We start from the raw sequence: 20,379 nt of genomic DNA, 5'->3' as shown, positions 1-20,379 counted from the left end.
GTTATTTAGGCATGAATATTGCTCTCTCAAAATGTTACAATCAAAGCCATCTTAGCATCAAAATTTATTCTGAAATGATTTGCTGAGCTCCTGCTGTGTAGCAGGTGCTGTGCCATGTACTGGGGTTACAGAGGGACCCTGTCACAGCCTCTGTCTTTGTGATCTTAGAGTTGGGAGATGGAGTAGCGGAGTACACAGATGATGCCAGTACTACAGCATCACTTCCTGTCCTCTGGCTAAAGAAATTTCACTGTCCAGCACAGTGCCCAACATAGAGTTAAGTAGTCAGTAATTATGAACTAGATAAAAATCAGCAAAATAAAAAGAATGAATGAATGCTAAGATAGTGTAAGTATAGGGTGCTATGGAAAATGCATAGGAGAAGAAACTAAACTAGTTTGAGGGGACTAACTGCAGAAAGTGTCATTTACACTAGGACAGGAGTCAAAGAGTATATTGATGCAAAGGAAAGACCATGAATTAGACCTGGGTTCAAATCCTAGCAGTGCCACCCATGAGCTGGGCAATTCTAACTATTTCAAACCTTATTTTCTGCATCTGTAAAACACTGATGATACCTTTTAAAGGCTGTTTTGGGGACTAAATGAGATATTAGTTACCTGTGTCTGACACAGAGAAGAACTTCGATGATAGGTGTTAGAGGTATCACAGAGAATGGACTTGCAACATGCAAGCCATGAATATCTAAGTAGTCAGGTTAAGGGCACAAATATTTTAAAGAATGAATAGAAATAATAAGCTTAAAATCATGATGGAAATAAAAGAGAGGTGCTATAACAGTTCTTAACCCCTAAGCCCAGACAAGGGTGGAGGGAGGCAGATGATTTATAGGAGTTTGCCATCCTCTTCCAATCCATTCTAGAAGGCTTTTGTATTTAGCTTTCAGCTGCAGAACCATGTGGCCCTGCCTGTCCCATTCACAGTATGGTAAATAGTTTTTCAGATAATCAGATAATCTTAGGGTATTATGATTTAACTGCTCAGCATGGATGCTTGATACAAGCTATATGTGTGTGTGTGTGTGCATGCATGTGTGTGTATGTGTGTTTGTGTGTGGTATTTTCCCTGTAAGTTCTTGCCACAATTAGCTTTCATTGCTTTTACCCTAAATATTTTCAAGTATACCAGATTCCTTTCTTCTGTTCTTCCTTCCACCCGTGTGCATCAGGCTCTTTCCTGCTACATTCACATAGTTAGGTTATTTAACACACACATACACACCTGCTGTCTGCTGGCTTCAACTCTTTTTAGGTGAGATTTTAGGACATGGCTTGAGATGCATTGGATTGTGAGATACATTAAATATAATGTGGGGGAGGAGAAGGGAAAGATGCTAGCAGCTGACTTTTGGTTTGGGTTTTTAGTCCTAATATGAGACAGGACATGGCAAAAAAGTGTCAAACAAGAGAATGAGAGGGTCCAAAGAAACGAGGTGGTGGTGGCCAGACATGAAAGAAAGTACAAGACATAAAAACATTTAAGTTTGAAAGATATAAAATTTGGAGAAGGGAGACCTAGCAGTGTTTAAGATTCTGATGGGGGAGGGAAAGCCATTGATTGGGCCTTTGAAACCATGCCAGGAACCAACAGCCAGGGGTAGTGGCAGAGGGGACGGCCAGGTAGGACAATTAAAACGGAAATCTGGCTCCTTACAACACAGCATGGAGCAAGGCTACAGAATTTGCTGCAGTGGGAGGTGGGGCCAGTCTGGCACAGTCTGTGGGTTTGAAAGGAGCTGGGCGGGTTGGAGAATGCCAGTCAGCCTTTGTAGTTCTGAGCTCAGAGAGGGGGTGACACGTACTGGGCTCCAGGTCAGAAGCCTGGCTTGGGTGGCTTTTGGAGAAATTTTCCCTCTGCTCCCAAACTCTTAAAAGGTGCTCTTCACACCACTGACCTCCAATCACAGCACAAGCACGTGTCCCAAAGGCCGTCCTCCAGCAGAGATTTCGGCAGTGGTACCTGTTGGCTGGCGCATGGGGTCCTTTCCTTTTTCTATTCCCTGGAAGCCGTCAACTGGACTGAATACAACATCTTTGCATCTTTTTCTTCACCCTCCCCACAAGCTTGCATCTCCCAGACTCCTAGGGTTAATCCCCAGGACAACTTTGCTTTGAAAGAAAAAATGTGGTGAGCCTACTTGAAGATTTGGATTCCAAGAGGCCTCTGTCTGTCCTGCCTCAGCCAGAGCCACACAGCCAGCTCAAGGAGATGGGCATTTACAGGGAAAGCAGCAGTAAGTTTTTGTTGTTGTTGCTGTTTGTTTTCAAGGCTTGGTTGTTCTCCAGAATTAGGTCCCTGAAAGCATGGGGTTTTCTTTTCCTTTTTTTTTTCTTTCCTTTCTTTTTTATTTTCTTTCTTTCTCAGCAAAAATGAATAATACCCTCTTCTCCCCCTGAGAGTGATTCATAAAAGCAATTTAAAAGTTGCTTCTTCATCGCTGCTCATAACCTGGGTTAAAGTTATCTGAGGTTGATCTGTGTGTGCCTATTCTCAACACTGTAATATTTTAAAATGTATGTGCATTTGTTATAATAATTTGTGCTGATGGTTCTCCTCCAGAAGAAATACTATGTAACTGGCAGATAGATTATCATTATGCTGAATTTGTCCCAGGACTTGCATAGATACCTTCTTTGGGGGGTTTTGTGCTTATTTGCTGCTCGTGAAAGAGAAGGATAGAAAGACTTTGGAAGGAGGGTGTGGTCCAGCAGATTCGGCTTCCTCCCAGCCCATCAGTGACTCCTTCTTCCTGCTCCTCCCTTTCCCCTCCACTTCTATCCCAGTTCCTCAGATCCAACCAGAGCCAGCTGTCAATGAAATATCTTCTGCCTTTTCTATTACAGCGTGGGTTAGACTCTGTCAGGTAGGAAACTACTCCCCATAATCAAACTCATAATGTTTGTGATCTCAGCGTATTTGCAAACTTAGACATAGACCAGACAATACCATTTACCCTCTCCATTTCTCCCTTCCTGGGATTTTTAGCCAAGGTAGTAATAACAATAATAATACTGTATTTAAAAGGCCTCTAGCAATATTTCATCTTCTGAGAGCCTTACAGATGTTAACTAATTAATCTTCACAACACTCCATACAAGAGAGGTAAATATTATTAACCATGATAGAAGATACATATGTATATGCTAAGGACAGCAAACTAGTTCACTTATTTATCATGGTTCACTTGATATAGTAACTGGTATTTTTAAAACACCCATCATAGATACAATAATTAGAGATGTGCTTTTGTTAACAAAGCCACTACCCACTTCTAGCGTACCCTTGGGTACTAAATAATTACCCACTTTGTGTGGTTATCTAGCTCACTAATTACCCACAGAAATTGGGGTCAGGTGTTAACTGCTTGAAATAAGTATCCTCCAAAGACATCGCTGAGTTGTATAGAGAAAATGATGTGTTCATAGCAAAACTTTCATAAGCTATATATTTGTATATCTTTGTAAGCAGAGTGAATACAGGCAAGAGCAAATTAGCTTATTATGTGAAAATCATGCTGAACTATTGTTGCAAATATAGAGAGGTTTAAAAGAGTCTCGGGGAATCTCGTCCTCTATTTACCTTTCCCTTTGAAAATGGGTTCAATGACATGATTCCCATAATCTGGCCTTCATATAAAAGTACTCTAAGACAATTGATGATTCTGGTTAGGAATGATTCATTTTGGTGTACAGGGAGGCACCCAGTGAGTCAAAGATTTTTTTTTTTTTTTTTAACAGCTCCACCCTTCATGATTATTCTAGCGTGTTTCTTTTTTCTCCATCAGTCTAGTGAAAACATCCCGTTAGCCAAATCTGAAAAAGATTCTAACCTAGTCACCAACTCCTGGCAACCACCTCTTTCTCCTTCCCAATAATGACAAAAAGAAAAAAAGTATTTAAAAAATCCAACACTTTCTTTTTGCCTTTAACTGTTATGCGCTCCTCGCCTTTCCTCTCTACTTCTCTCCTCTCCCTTCTTCCTCTCTCTGTATCTTCTTCTTATTTGTGCATTTTCTTCTCCTTTTCCTTGGCATCTAGGCATGCTTCTGCAGGTCTCACAGTCAGAGACAAAGCACAATTATGTCTGAGTTGAGCACAAAGAAACTATCTTTTAAAAACATTGACTTAGAGGAAACCTGCATCCTCAGATACCTTTCTCCCTTTCCTTGCTATTTACAGAATCTGACATTATATTTAACACCACACTGCCTGTTGTCTGCATGATTCTAGCCAGAAAAATTGGGTTAGAATGGCAACATACCCACTGTGTATACAGATAGGTAGAGACCCTAATTTTCGGCAGATCCATGCTTTAAAGGATCATTGCATAGCAGAGCTTTAAAAATGAGTGCCAACAGAAATGATAGGAGATGCTCCCCCAATCAACTTAGGATGTCTTCCTTTTTTCTTGTGCCTCTTTTTTTGGTCATCTGAAATATTACTTGTCATTATTGGGGGACTTGAGGCTGATCGATGAAGTGTATATATGTCTGTCGGACATTTGAAGAGGAAAAACATGCTTCAGGAATAAGGAAAATGTCTGCAGTGAAAGCAAAGGGTTAGGATGAGCTTCAGTGACTGACGAGTTCATTTCAAAATCCAAGGGCACATAGATGGTAAATTAGTACATATCGCAAATACAGTCAACGAGCAAACCCCAGCCACTGGAAGGAAAGGGAATTTTAGCACCGTAGTCATCACATGCCTGAACAGAGTGTCTACGTATCTTAAATGTAGATCTGAATCATTGCTCTTTTATCTCGCTAAATGCTGATTGCAAAGAAATGTTTGGGCATTGTTGACTTTCTGTCCATAAAGAAAAGTCATGAAGATTCACAGAATCCATCACCTGCACTCATACATGCGTGTGTGCTTTAAATTCCCCTAGGATGTGAAACAATTAGGCAGAGAAACTGCACTGTGGTCTCCCTTCCTCACTTCTTTCCCTCCCTGTTTTGCCTTTTTGAAAATGTGATACCTGATCTCTAGGTCTAGCAGGCTGAGAATCTTTTTGTATTTGTATAATACAGTGTCTGGCCTTCCCCCTGACCTGCTGATGTATTTTTGGCCTCATTAGTAGTCAGGGAGATGCCTTAGTGCATCCAGCACTGCAAGTCAGGGATGAAACACACTACAACAGAGAGAGGGAGCAAGCGCGAGAGGATATTAGAAGAGAGGCTTGTCTCCAAGATATGGAAGGAAGTGAGAAATGACAGGGCTGCAAGCTTTGTATGTAGGAGACCGGCAGGGCGGGGGAGCGGCGAGGAGAGCCAACTGGATTCTCAGAAAAGGGGGGAAGCCATCGAAGAGCTAAAGGTGATTAGAGGGGGATATTGATTTCTTATTCTGCCAGAGATTTAAGCAGGCATGCGAGGAATCTGCACCATGGTTGGCAAAAGGAGACCCATTGCCTCCTGTAACCAGACACTCGGGCTTTCCAGGAGCCCAGGGAGCAAGCCGAGAAGAAAGGGGGCAGTGTGGTCTAGGAAAATTCAACTTGTCGCTGATTTGTGCCTGATGCCTGCTGTCCGTCAGCAGCCTCCCTTACAATCTTTTTTTCTCTCTCTCCCTTTTTTTTCCCTTGCCTTCTCCTTCTTCACTGAAGCCTAGGGGAGCCAGTAAAGATTAAATGTGCTTCTCAAAGGCAGCCACTTCATGCTGCTATGTCGAAAGGGCCATTATTATTATTATATTTTAATAGTAAAAGAGAAAGGGAGAGAGGTTGAGCGAGTGAGAGAGAAGCTAGGTGTGATGATGACAGACTAGCTTTTCTGAGAGGAAAAGGAAAAGGGAAGGGAGAGAAAAAGGAGAGCCCCTGAGCTCAACGGAGGATTGTGCCTGAGAAGAACCTACAGAGGTGAGAAAAAAGTTGTCTTGAAGGTGGGGGTGGGGGGGGGTGCTAAACAGACACTGTACAGAGGGAAAAGAGACATAATTTAGCTGTCTTGCTAGCATGATTCTATTTTTAAAGGAGGGGAGGGGGAGAGTCTGGAGCTCTAACTGTTTTTAGTTGCATATGGAAATATCTAAAAAATATTTAGCATTTTTACTAAGTGCGTTGAGGCCTCTCCAGTGTCTTCCTGGCTGTGGCTGCTTTGTCATTCTCTTTGACTAGCCAGCCATCTACCTTGCTCAGGCCTGGAATAAAAGAAGAGCAACAAGAAGAAAGAAATGAAATGAAAAACAGAAAGAAAAAGGAGAAGAAACATTTGAAACAGGGTCATCTTCCCATCCGCCGCCTCTCCTTTTCCTTTCATTTTTGGAGGCGGCACAGGAAAGCCCCACTTCCAGTCTGATGAGGAAAGCGACAATCTATCAGGTACAGAACCAGGGGCTGTCTGCGAAGATGGAGGGGAATTATGCTTCGGATTCCTCTGAAATATTGGCCAAAGGCTTCAAAGAATCCGCAGCGGGAGGTACGGGGGGAACGTCTCTCCCCAGCCCGCACCCAGCCCTTCCCACTTCGCGTCTACCAAATGACAGCCTGGTGCTCGCTCTTGGTGATTTGGCCTTGACTTCAGCCAAGCAGCTGATGCAGACGAAGGCTCCGTTTGCAGGACTGGCAAAGTGCACGCTAAAGAAGGAAGGAAGAAATTTTTCAGAAAGCAGCTCTGGGGAGGTTTCATACTCCCCCCACCCTTTTTTTTTTTAATTTTTAAGTGAATATTTTCCAAATTTGATCAGTTCCAGCCCCTCCCTCCACTCCCACCCAACTGCCCTTTTTTCTCTCGTCAAAGCATAAGCTACAGAGTTACAGTCTCGAGATTTGGTGTATCGCTTCCTGCCCCCGCCTCCCCTCCCCGCCCCCGTTCTCCGTCCTCTATTGAAACACCTCGCCCAGCCTAGCACACTGAGAGCTCTCATTTCCCCCCCTTGCTCGGGATGGTGCCACAGGAGGCTGTGCGGGCCCCGCTCCGCTTCGAATGGGTGAGTTCAGAACGCTCTTCGCATTTACACTTCTATAGCCTCTGAATCCTACTTCTTGGTCTTCTCCTTTGAAAACCCGATTTCTATGATTTTCGCATGCGGCATGCTTGCCCTGGGGGAAAGAGACGCCTCCTATTTTCTCTTCAGTCATTTGCGCTAGTCGTAAATTAAAGCTTTGAAGAGACACGAAATCCTTATTGTAGACTATGGTTTTAAAAACGTGGGCATTTCTGAGTCTATTCATATTATTTTCCATTTTAGTCAACTATTTTGCCCAAATCTTGAAAGAGTTTTCTCTGATATACTCGTGATTGTATGTATGTGCGTAATTGTATATGCGCCCCCAGATACTGCGTATGTGTGTATGTATGTATTAGGCTTAAATGGAATCTCAATTTTGTGAAGGAAAGGAGCTTAGAGAAGAAATACCATACCACCTGTTTGTTGCATTTTAGTTATGAACCTCGAACAGAAATTGCCTGTCATTCTTGTTTTGCTTTGTTTTGTCTCAAGAAAGAAAACATTGTTGCGCTCCTCTCAGTCCCTGAGACCCTAACTTGTGATGTTTACCGTTTAAATCCACGGGTTAGGCTCTTGGGAGCTGCGAGTCGTGCTTTTGCATCCTGGAAATTTGGTGGAACTTTATTCTTTAAAGCAAAAACAAAAGAAAAGGAAGTTTGTCTGAAGTGATTGAGTATACCTCTGAGGTTTTCATTGTTAGATGGGATCAGGTAACCAGAGAGTGGCAGCTCCTGAATTTCTGTTAAAGTAGGTATATATTCTGCTTTAATAGCGAGTTGGCTGCTATGTACATGTATGTATGTTATTGATGCCTGAGGCTTGTGGAACTCATCTGCCTGGTCTGTTCCTTGAGAGCAACACGCAGTAGTATACGAGCGTAACAAGAACAGCTCAGTACCTGGTGCTTGACCTCAGAACATCTCAGCTGAAGTCCCAGCATGCCCCATGCCTCCAACTTTCAAACTCCACAGTTAATCTTAAAATTGTGCCCAATTAAAATGGGCATGTGAATATATTATATATTCAGTGCCCACACATGTGTATCATGGATGGCTAGACAGTGAACATACAGACGCAGATAAAGGCAAACTAATAGTTTGGACTAAAATATTAATAGGTTAAAATTCTATTCTTGCAATTCCACACAAAGGATAGAATTTATAGTATTAATAAAAATTAAGTTTGTATGAATTTGCAAGATTTCTTAAAAATAAAAGAAGGGATACCACCTCCTTGCTGGGTATCTTTACAAAATGTTATACTTTATGGATATAAAGGTGATAAAGATTGGAAATAAATCTTCTAAATATGTAAAATGAAAGCAACAACAACAGCAAACACAATTATCATATTCTTTCGGAGTAACAAATACTGTTTTTCACTTTAAAACTAAGAAAAATTTTATCAGTACTTAAATTCAGTCCAAAAATGTTTTATAACACTCAAACAGTACATTTAAAATTATCCTTTCTTAAGGTAATGGCTAGCATTACCTAGTTTGTAGTTTTCTTGGGCTGTAACTTTTTATAACCGAATAATTTCAGTGATTTAGGTCTGTCTCATAGTTGGGGAAGAGAAACAGTAACTTTCCTTTCCTTTGTTGTGAAAAATTCTAGTATAAAATTTCATTTCAACAATTTTCATATTATTGGGCCAACATTTCTCTTCTATGTTTGAAAAACACCTAAATCCGCCCAATCCAAATGCTTTCTTCTTCTTAAGATTTTATATAGGTTGTAGCCTTGTTTTATATGTACAGTTGAAGGTTAGGGAAACTGTTCTTTGCCTGTTTTTTTTTTTTTAAGTGTTTATTGCAATTTTAATCATTAATGCCAAATTGCAATCAAGAAACCATTTTGTATGAGAAAATTGAATTGAGAATATGAACTATGCAACAATTGCACCGTGTCTTTTGTTGAAACCTCTTGTGTAGTAATATTCGAATATTACTTTCCAGTCTTTGAGAGTCTGAATGTGCTTCAAAAAAAAATAGTTATTTGATTGTTGAGTCATCGTTAGTTTATATTCAATGGTTTAATGACTTCCCCTATCTTAGCTGATGTGTATGCATAGGTATTTGGAAATTACAGCGAGGCATCTATTTAAGTTAGGGATCTATATTACCACATTATTCATATCAAACATTTGTAAAACAGTTGGTGCTTTTTGAAGTTAAAATATATCTGCAGTTTACCCTATGAAAATGTATACATGGATCAATAAAATCATGCCAGATAAAATTCTTCTGTGATTTTCACTGATAACAGGGTAGTAATTTAATACAAGTGTTTTAGTTTGTATTTCAAGGCACTCTCAGGTTTTTACATGTTTTCAAGTGGATTGCTCATGTTCCGAGGTTGCTATCATACAATTGATCACCCAGGCATTTAAGAGTGCATAACGACACCCGATTTTATATTTCAGCAGGCAACTGCTTCAGTGCAAGGGCAGGTTTCTCAACACCCCTTCTTCCTCACTGAGCCCATCAGTGAAGTTCAGTGAAATGAATAACATAATTGGTGGTTGGTTCAATCACTACCAGTCTAGACTAGCCCAGACGCATCAATTAGAGGGGGCTGTCTTTTAAAGGGAGAGTGCAACCGAAACAAGCAGGGCATTATTGATACTGATCTTTAAAAGTGCAAATCCAGCTTGGCAGATAAAAAAAAAAAAAAAAAAAAAAAATTAGGCGGGGAACTGGGGTGGGGGTGCGTTGCGGGAAGAAAAGAGAAAGAAGTGAACTGGAGATTTCGGACACAGAAGGACAGGAAGCTTGAGAGAAAAGGAGAGGATAATGAGTGAAATGCAATGCAGCACCTCCTTGGAACACACAGTTACAATTCAGTTCACAGGGCACACTGGCTCACCGTATTTTTAACTAGATTCTCTCCCCACCTCCTTTTTAAAAATTCCTTTTTTGCCTCTGTTTCCAAAGAAATGCCAGCTCAAAACCAAGGCAGTTGGAAATTTAACAGCTCTAGGAAGCTCTAGTGAGAATAAAGCCAAATAATATGAACCAGCCAAAACTCTTTACAACATTTTTCCCCAAAAGAAAAATACAGAAGATATTTCTTTTCAAGTCTCTAATTCTACCTTAAAAAAAAAAAAACGTGTACTAATGAACAGTATTCATTTTAAATCTAGCACCTGGGAACTAATATTATAGGCAAGACACCTTTAGGTAAAGAGCTCATAATTTTCCATTGAATACAGTAAAATTATAAAGAATGTAACAAAGGCTTTGGTAATTTGGTAGAGGGGCTTTTTGGTGAAAAAAGACAGATGATTTAGAAAGTGAGGAACACATCAAGCCTCAGGGAAAGAAAATGTTTGATTGGTATTAATTAAAACACTGCTAATATATTCTAATAAAATCAAATTTAACATTCTAAACTAATCCTCTTGGTATGTCAAAGGAAAAGAAAAGTATTATCTTATTTGCATCTCTGCAATCCAAATGCATTTGCTCATTCAGCAGAATTAATTTTTATCACCAGCCTGTTTAATCTCCTCACAGATTTAGTCAAACTTATTCTTTCAAACTAGAAAGGATCAGGGTGGGGAATCCATGGAAGGTATTGGAAGACTAGTGACTGTATTTAGTACTGGCTTTATATTTTACGATGTTCTTTCTCTTCATTCGCTGTAATGGGGTGTGGAGGGAAACGGTGAGACCGCAGTGAGAATGATGAACGGCTCGTTTTTCCTCTTTCTCTCCTTCTACCTGCCAGATTATTTAATAATTTCAACTGCCAAATTATACGAATGCCATTTATTTACGTGACTGGTGTTGGCCTGTTGATTAATGTCTAATGTTTTTCTAATTTCAGCCTTTAATTTACTGAAAATTCCTAATGAAAAAGGCTTTTAAGCCAGAAACCAGTTGCCTTTTATCAGTTATTCCCAACTGTAGATCTTCTAAGAGAAAGTGGGGAAGTGAATGTAAAATTTTATTCATGACCAACTGAGTTCTTTGTTCTATTTTTAAGTCCAAATTTCTCCAGGAAAATTTCATATTTTTATGAAACAGCAAGTTTTATGTTCCTTATTGTTAAACTCTCACAACTGATAAAATCATCCCAAAATGACATCATAACCAAAATGCTTCTCCTCTCATTAGTCTACCATGACTGTGATATCTTATGTAAATATGTGACTAACAAAAAAAAATGAATGGGCCATAAATACTGAGGACCATATTTATGTGTTTCCAAAGTGAGGGGTTCTGCGTCCTATCAAGGAGATGTAAACTACTGACTACACTACTGATGATGCTGGCTTTTTGCTCCATTGCCTTTTCAAGTCTTCAACGTAAAAGAGCAATCGCAGTTCGGTTTCACATGCATTGTTCTATAATCCAGGCAATAAATGCTAATTAGTAATGCTCAAGGATCCGACCATTCAGAGTAATTATCATAATTTACTTCTTCCTTGTTAAAGACATTCCTTGCTGATTAGAAAAAAAAAAAAATTAAATCGTCATTTTACCATTGCACTGCAGTGGAAATGCACTAGAGAGATGTTCAAGGTATAGTAACACGGTGGCGGTTGCATTCCAAGTCACCGACCTGTGCCTCTTAGCTTATTACAAATGGAATTGCCACTTAATTTCTAAGAAGAAATTCATGTAGATGCATAAAGTTTGGCGTGTAGACCAGGAATATATGATTTTATTTTACAAACCCCAGGACTCCACCTTCCCGGCCCACCCTCTTTCTAAAACCACTTACTGAGCAGAACAAAGGAAATTGCTAACTATAGAGGCATCATTAAGGGTGAACTGCAACAGCATGATAAAGTATGTGATATGACAACATATTTTATTGCACAAAAGTGCAGATAATTAAATAATTCAATAGTAACCCTGACTAATTAGCAGAAAGATCTTGAAGGAGGAATCAAGAAAATGGATCCAATCACCTTGAATAATATGCTTCGTTCTCCAAGATCACAAATTTATTTTGGTTATTTGATGATTGATTACCTCATATAGAAAGATGAGGACAAAAGCCTATTTCTCAAAGCAGAGCTTTGATCTGGTGTCCTCTTTAGGACAAATTAATCATATGTTTTAGAAGTGCTGAATTTAATGTAGGGCTTTCTGTCTTCAGTCAAAGATATAATCTGCCATTCTGTTGAACATTTCTCTATTATCAATTGATCTAAGAAATTATCAACCCTTAGCTTCTTATATCGCTGCCTCAGAATATAGATGTAGCCTCGTTCACATTTTCTAATGAGTCTCCTGTTTAAGTTTGTTTCTTATTTCTTGAAGCAAATAAATATCATGGGCACAGAAGGAACAGAATAAATAACCGTGCTGAATATTATATATGGTGAAACCCTTCCCCCTTCCTTTATCAAGGTAATATTCCTAGTGTTCATTGTTCATTGGTCCTTTAAGAGAGAGCTTTAGCTTTTACTTGAGGGTTGTAAGCACATTAGAGGAATAATTCCCTTTGGATACTATACAGAAGGAGCCACCTGCAAAATGTTGATGCTGTTATTGAAGTCTCAAGTGGAATCAGCTTTCAAAAAATTAGATATTAGATACATCCGATATAATTTGCAATGTGTAATTATACTAATGTGCATATAGTTGTCTGTTGGTTTACATGTTGACTACTTGAGTTTTTTTTTCTTTTCTTGTGCATTTCTCATCATTGAAATGGTTCCTTAGTAGAATCTTTTTAAAATAAGCGTATTTTTAAAAAATTCTTTAATTAATATAGGAATATGAAGACTCTACAATCTGTGTTCTTATGCAAGAATAAATATGTGTGACCTAGATGCTGGAAATTAATTATCTCTAAAAGGGTTATCATTGTGGACACTTGCTTAATCTGTAAAATATTTGCTACTCTTGATTGATTGAGTCTTTTTCCTGACTTTGGATAACTTGAAGTAATTGAGAATATTAGGATAGTAAATGTTATTCATTTGTTTTAAGAAGAAATTCATTTCCTTTGTTGAAATAACAAAATAGAATGCCTGGGAAATGACCTTAGGCAGAGATAATAATTTTAATTTAACCAAAGTAATCAAAACAGTAACAATAATCAGCAATTTTTTTAAAATTGTTTTTCACTGTTTTGCATGGCACATGTTGAATACTGAAACTCTGCCTTAGGTTATTTATGCACTAACATCAACTTCCTTTTTGACGTCTTGACATGATGTCCAAGGTCTACTGACGGTCCCACTGGAGAGCCTCCTTCCGGGGAACTGAGCCCTGAAGAGCTACCTATTAAGGAGTAGCCCAGGCAGAGCAACAGCGAGTTGGCTGGTCAGCCTGGTAGTTGACTCAGTAGGTGAAGAGGCTCTTGTTGCAAATTTGGAGAATCATTACCATTAGGTCACAGAAGGACTCTGACCGAGCAAGGCAATACAAGGGTCTTGATCTATGCTTATAAGTTTGGGAGACAAAAAGGATTCTAAGAGAGGCTTATATCGAGATGATACGAGATATGACTCATTGCAATTGAGTAGGCATAGAGCCCAAAGAAAGCTGATTTGTAGAACAGTTGACTCATAGTAGACACCTAGAATATGGTCATTCACATATTTATACTATCCATTTCTCAAAATTTGTTTTAATAATGGAGTCCCTATTAGAAAAGAGTCCCTATTTGCAAATGGAGTCCCTATTTGCATGATGTGTAGCTACCTAATACCAAAGAAATACAAGGTTTACTTTTCACCTGCTCATATATTCAAGAATTTGCCATCATTAGATATCCAAATGAGCCACAAAAAAATTGTGTGAAATGTTATTCCTTAATATATAACATTTTAATGTATTAAAAAAATGAGTTTTACAAATGTGTATCAAAAGCTTAGCACTCCATCATCCCTGTCAATGTTCACAAAATAATGCATTCTAAAATCTTAAGATGTATATTTAATTACTCATCCAAGATCAGTTATTGCATGCTTAATTAGAAAAATACCTATTAACATTTAACACTTAGTTATTTTGCAGATTGAAAAACATATTATACCTGCCATCTAGAGAGCCAGCATCCTCAGTATATCCAAAGTGGTTAGGGGTTAGGGCAAAAAGCAGTCGTGTGTCATAGTGTACTCCTTTTGGTGTGCCTGACTAATAGACGTCTTTGCTGTGTTAGCATGATGAAGAGGCTGATGAGAAGGTCTTCAGTTAAATTAATGTCTACCTGAAAAGTATATTTTATTCATATCAACTTTTATAAAATAAAAAAGAGAAACATTAATAACAACTCTTCTCAAATACCCTTATATTTAAAATGCATGGGTTGGATTAGTTGGGCTCTAAATTCTTTTACCGCTTTTAGAATTTTTGAAGTCATTCTAAAGTATGGGGGCATAGGAACAACTCCAGGACCAGTGAATCCAGAGCTCGTTTGTTCCAACAGTTGTCCTTCAAAGTTATATTTGATTCCACCTCCACGTTCTGTATTTACTAACATATTTTGCATTGATGCTAAAACAGTAGGGACTGGAGTTCATTTTCAGGAAGGGGCAGTAACAGAAAAGAAGAACAGCTGAAGAATGAAAAAAGCTACACAGTGGGAGAAGCAAATTCTTGATCTAAGTTCTAAGCCCATTTCTCTCAATTAACATTAACATAGAAGAAACCCCGACAAGCACCTGCCTTTCTATTTTAAGACTATATTCTTTAGGCCTGCCTTCATTTAATTTCTTGCAGTATGGTTTGTTTTTTTCCATTGGATTAACTCCTTTGAGTTTCACATTTTTCCTTCCACTTGATTCATTTGAATCATCTTAATATTCCTCTCGGAAGCCTACAATAGTTACATTAACACATCATACTTCCCAAATTAAATCTTAACGTGTTCAAAGCCACCTGGAAATTGCCCTACCCCATTTTCTAAAACCACTTAGAATGTGTAATCTCTTCTTGAATTAAGTGAGCCTGCTTTCTCTGATTTCCAAGCCATTGAATACGCTCCAGGATATGCTTTTCCTTTCTGCATAATCTGTCCCCCTACCTCTTCCACACTTTGAAAACCTTCTTCTTCCTTATTTCTCTCGTTCCCTCCATCCTTCTCTTTTTTTGTTCTCCCCCTTCCGCTTGCTTCCTTTTCTTTCTTTCTTTCTTTCTTTCTTTCTTTCTTTCTTTCTTTCTTTCTTTCTTTCTTTCTTTCTTTCTTTCTTTCTTTCTTTCTTTCTTTCTTTCTTTCTTTCTTTCTTTCTTTCTTTCTTTCTTTCTTTCTTTCTTTCTTTCTTTCTTTCTTTCTTTCTTTCTTTCTTTCCTTCCTTCCTTCCTTCCTTCCTTCCTTCCTTCCTTCCTTCCTTCCTTCCTTCCTTCCTTCTTTCTTCTTTTCCCTCCCTCCCTCCCTCCCTTCCTTCTTTTTTTTTTTTATTTTCTTTCTTTCCATACCATGTTCTGTGCCAGGCACTGGGAATACAAAGACAAATACAAGGAATTGACAACATCTAACAATCCTAGTGACTTCATTCAGCCGTGCATCCCTATGCAGCTATGTACTCACAGCTATCTTACTTTGTCTTCACACCCTGGATTTATTTGAATGTGTCCTCAATGTCTTGTGTTCTTTTGTTCTTTCCCTATGTGTCCTATTTCAGCAAGTCCCCTGTTGGATAAACCTGAAGCTTTTCTTACACAGCGTTTTCTCCCAGAGCCATTAGAGTGGTGTATCACACACACTCAGGCAATGCCATTGCTGACTGATTCTTTAGCAAGGGGAACAATGTAAAACAATGGCATTTTCCTAGTGAAAATGGTTCCCAAAGTATCATTACATTTATTTATTATTATTAAAGAGTCAATGTGATAACTTTCTGTGACATGTTCTGTTATTTTTTTAGTTGTGTTGATGTTCCTTTCAGCTGGTCCTATAGTCCCCCTCCTCAGGAATGTCTCCCCAGTGCAAGGACAAAGACTGAAGAGACTGCTATATTGATGGACTCTCAAACCAACTATGAAGTTGAAACAAAGAAAGTGATCACCTGAAGACACCTCTGCTAAGCAACACCCCCAAATTGTGCAGCTTCAGCCACTAGAACTCTCAGAACAAGAGACAATCTTTTCAAGAAACAGAAAAACTCAATAATGACATCTAGATTTTCATGAGACAAGAACTTTCCCTTCCTCGTGTGTATTCCTCTGTTTGTACTTAAATTCATGTGACATTCATTTTTTTCCTAGTACGAATATGCTTATTAATGCACTTGTTCCAAAATCCCAAATTGCACAAATGTGTTGATATTTTAAGAAACAAAATTAATCCTACAAGGAGAATGATTTTTAGCCACACACTGGGTTGGATCTTAAGAGTGACCTACAGAATAAAAAGTACTTTTAAAATAAAGTAGTCAGAGGCTATTCAAAGGGTAAAATAATCATAGTACCACATTGGTCCACTTGACACTAACCAATCGATCTTTTTTTTTTTTTTTTTTTTTTTTTTTTTTTTTTTTTTTTAATCGAGAAAGCTAGATTCTGTCAGATAAAAAACACTGCTTCTAAAGAGTTTAAATCTAGTTAGAAAAAGTTATAGAAACATTTGCAAAGATAAGTAACAGATAGGGTCAGTAGAGGGTCAGATCAAAAACAAAACCAAGCAAAAGATGAGTTTGGGGGAGTTTGCCATCAAGTTGGCAAAACTGGCTTATTTAGGGAAGAAAGTTTTAAAAGAGGAAAATAGGAGATGAATCTTGAGTGATGTCAAAGATTTAGATAAATGGAAAGGAAGGAGGAAATAGAGTTCTTTAGGTGGATGTCATTGGAGGAGGAAAGGAATATACACATCTTGTTGACTTAAACCCAGACATTCAGCAGCTCTCTATACATATCTGGAAAAGACTTTGCACTGTCACCTCCTGTCTCTCACCCCAGGTATTCCTTAGAATTATTATCGTATTTCCCTTCCATTAAAGTAAGTAAGGGAGATTGGTGTCACTATAGAGAACTATGATTTTTTCCATTAACCTAATGATAATTGGTATTTATTGAATTCTGTTAAGCATTTTACATATTAACTCACTTAAGCCTTACAACAGCCTAGCAAAATAGGTATTACTATTCCCATTTTACAGGCAAGAAAACTTGCCAAAGTGCCGTATACAGGGCTCACATTCAGGATTGCAATCGCAAAGCTCATGATCTAAAGTGCTAAGTTGCAATATTGTAATCAATGTCACAATTATTACCCCTTTTTATATTCCTTGATATTTTTCCATGACAAACAAATAGCTATTCCATTTAATAATCACCTAAAACTTTTCAATCTTCTGGTTAAAATTACACGAGAGTGATAGAATGTATTTTCATGGTAGAAATTGGGGAAAAAAATGGGGAATGAAGTTTATCGGCATTTCAGACTTTTTTTTTTTTTTTGCAAGACTTTGATGAGATTGTTCACTTTTGTCTCCATAAAATCCCAAATCTTTGAGAATAAAAAAGGGGGAGATTTAAGTCACTTGTTGCAATGCCCTTTTTAATAGAGGCAATAAATCTAAAGGCCATAAATTTAGAGTGACTTACAGAAGATCGAACTTTGGGGTGTGACAGAGTAGGGATGGAAACCAGGCCCGCCAGTTCACTATCAGTAGCTCTTGCACTAGTCTGCCCTTCCTAAATTAAGTATGCACTTCAATTTGATGAGCGGAAACAGTTTATCTATAGGTAGTAACCAGGGAGCTTTGTTCCTAGTGGATTGCTTCTGTTCTGCACTTCTTTGGTTTCCCATCTCAATGTAAAAAATAGCTAGCAATGAAGTCCAGAAGTTGTCAGTGGTTCATCCCCAAAAGAATGCATAATGTCCAAAGTTTTACGTGTATAATGTCTTCAATGGTGTTTTTAAGTTATTTCAAATTCTTAGTTCACCTACATAAATCATATCTAATGAGCATCTTCTTAACCAACTTTATGCACAGTATATGTTTGTAAGTGCTTCTGCACAAATGTTTATACATGACTGTTTCCATAGTACTTATGTTTTTAAAAATATCCAGTCATGTCCTATTATAATCCTCACGTATCCATGTAACTGACTCAAAAATACTTCAGCCATAAAAAGCTAAAATTGAGCAAATCTCATTCTTCTTATCCATCCCCTTTGCATGTGACTGGCATTTAGTAATGATTAATAATGTGGTTAGCTGAATAACAGAGGTTCAAGACACAATTCTGTCTCAAAGGAGTCTGCTAAGCTGGGTCTACTTATGGACAAACATCTAAATGTGTGGAAGTATCTGATATTTAACTATGGTAAATTTTCACTGAGCTCGCTAGCATTGTCAGACATAGATCTCCTCATGGCTCTGGCCGTCCTGTTTTCAGCATGATAATCGTTGGCCACATCTCATACAGTTCTTATTAAATGAGTTCATAAATAAACAGGGTTTTTTTTGTAAAGAGCAGCCAAGCACAAAGTGTGACTTTGTTGACATTTTACGTGACTTTGTCATATGTTCCTAACCCCCAATAAAAGCAATGTTGCATCAACTGTGAATTTGTGTTGATTTCTTGAAAAAGTATGCTCTTATAATTTATTTGTTTCCACTAGTGTATATCAAAGGTAGTTGCAGGATCCACAAGGAACAAGTCAGCTAATGTGATAGGAAAATTTAAATGTAGAGACAACTTCTAAAGGATCCCATGTTACCTTTAAATAAAAGGTACTGTCATCTCCCAAGTCAAAAATCAAGGTCTGGTCCTTTGTCTCTCCCACTTCCACCAGCCATGGTCAATCACTCAGGTAATCTTTTGATTTTTTTCTCTTTCTGTTATTCAAATATGTCTACTTCTCTCCATCTATGCTACTGCATTAAAGTACAACTCTCATTTCTCAGCTGGACTACGTACCATGCCTCCAGTTTTCCTCTTCACACTGCCAAGGGGCAGCCAGGGAAATCTCTCTAAACCACAAATATGATTGTATTATTCCACGGCTTCAAACTCTTCACTGGCTTCCCATTGCCCTTGAGATATCGTGACACCTAAAACCCTTCATGCCCTGATCCTGGCTCCAATGGTCCTCTCTGGACTCATCAGCTCTTCAGCCCCTCTGTGCTTCCAGGCTCGTGCCATCCACCTGCCTTTTCTTAATGTTCCCTCTATCTTCTGGGCTTTCTCACACACTTCAGCTTCTACCTAGTACTTTCTCCACTACACCTTCCAAACTCCATCGCTCGTCCTTTACATCCCATCCTAGAAGTCATTTTCTCTGGAAAGTTTTCACCCCAACCTCTACCACCGCTAAGACTAGCTTCCCCACCTAGGTGCTTTCATGTCATTCTGAGCTTACCTCTTATTAGCACTTATCATCCAGTGTTGTGCTCATATTTGAACATGAGATTCTAGAACTGTGCCATTCAACAAGGTAGCCACTCACTATATGTGGCTATTTCAATTTAAATTAATTAATGTTAAGTAAAATTAAAAATTTAGTTCCTCAGTTGCATTGCTCACATCTCAAGTTCTCAACAGCCACATGCAACTGGTGGCCACTCTGTTGAACAGCACAGATATAGAACACGTCTATCACTGAGAAAGTTCTATTGGACAGTGCCGCTCTAGAAGATAAATGCTACGTTTTGCTTGTTATTTTATCCTCTAGACTTGCAGCCCTTTCTTAACTGGGGTTTGCTATGTGAACCACAGAGAACAAAGATGATTTGAATGATATTTTTTCAATTCTCCCAAGAATGATATGTTAAAAATACAATTTTATATGCAAAGGAAGGAAAATAATTCATTACGTGTAAAGATGCTCAGAGCATTAGGGTTCAATTCTAGCATAAAACCCTGGTCAGGAAAGTCTACAATAGCCTACCACAATGCTTGGCATCAAAAGTACTTCATAAATGTCTGCTGAATGAATATCACATCTGGACACATAGAGACAGTTTTATTAATTTTCACCTAGATGTGTAGAGTCATGTAGGAGACATGTCTTTAGATGCCAAAGGGCCCCTTCTCTAGAGAATGTGATAGATAATTTTTTTTTCAATTTCGTCCTAAGGATAGGTGAATTGTATTGCAGCAAAAGATTACCTATTATTTCACTTTCATTTGATGTTTACACAGACCAAAAAAAAGAAGAGAATTGAGCTCTTATTAAGTGAATGAGATGAACATAAAAATGATTAAAGGAGGTAGCTGATTTGATACATACTATATCTTTTAGGAATTGGCCAAAGTTTACTAAAACTATTAAGTATTTACTGAGCACCAACTATGTGCTGGGCACTTTGTTCAGTTTTGAGGATACAGGAAGGAACAAGATGGACACAATTCTCACACTCATAATAGATAACACTAATATGATTATTTCAGTTCCTTACTGCACTGTATCCAAAGCATGAGTTTTAAACTTTGGCTGTACATTGTAACCACCTGGGGAGTTTTGAAAATACTGATACCTAGGTCAGATTCTGATTT

The 20,379-nt window shown here is 38.3% G+C and overlaps 2 long non-coding RNA genes across 3 annotated transcripts in view; both read left to right on the top strand.

The window, feature by feature from the left end:
• The window catches only part of LOC103248682 (uncharacterized), a 335,098-nt gene that overhangs the window by 260,018 nt on the left and 54,701 nt on the right, over nt 1-20,379 (top strand). The window lies entirely within an intron of this gene.
• Nucleotides 5,165-18,448, top strand: LOC103248680 (uncharacterized). Of its 2 annotated transcripts, XR_503412.3 has the most exons (3): nt 5,165-5,877; nt 6,157-6,947; nt 15,801-18,448. It is a non-coding gene; the product is annotated as an uncharacterized lncRNA (long non-coding RNA). The 2 variants fall into 2 exon arrangements; XR_503411.3 differs by lacking the exon at nt 5,165-5,877 and having other exon boundaries at nt 5,884-6,947.

The sequence above is a fragment of the Chlorocebus sabaeus genome, chromosome 1 (assembly GCF_047675955.1).
Source record: "Chlorocebus sabaeus isolate Y175 chromosome 1, mChlSab1.0.hap1, whole genome shotgun sequence".
NCBI classification, from domain to species: Eukaryota; Metazoa; Chordata; class Mammalia; order Primates; family Cercopithecidae; genus Chlorocebus; species Chlorocebus sabaeus.
The sequence above is the reverse complement of the archived record's forward strand: the minus strand, read 5'-3'. Positions and strand labels throughout refer to the sequence as shown.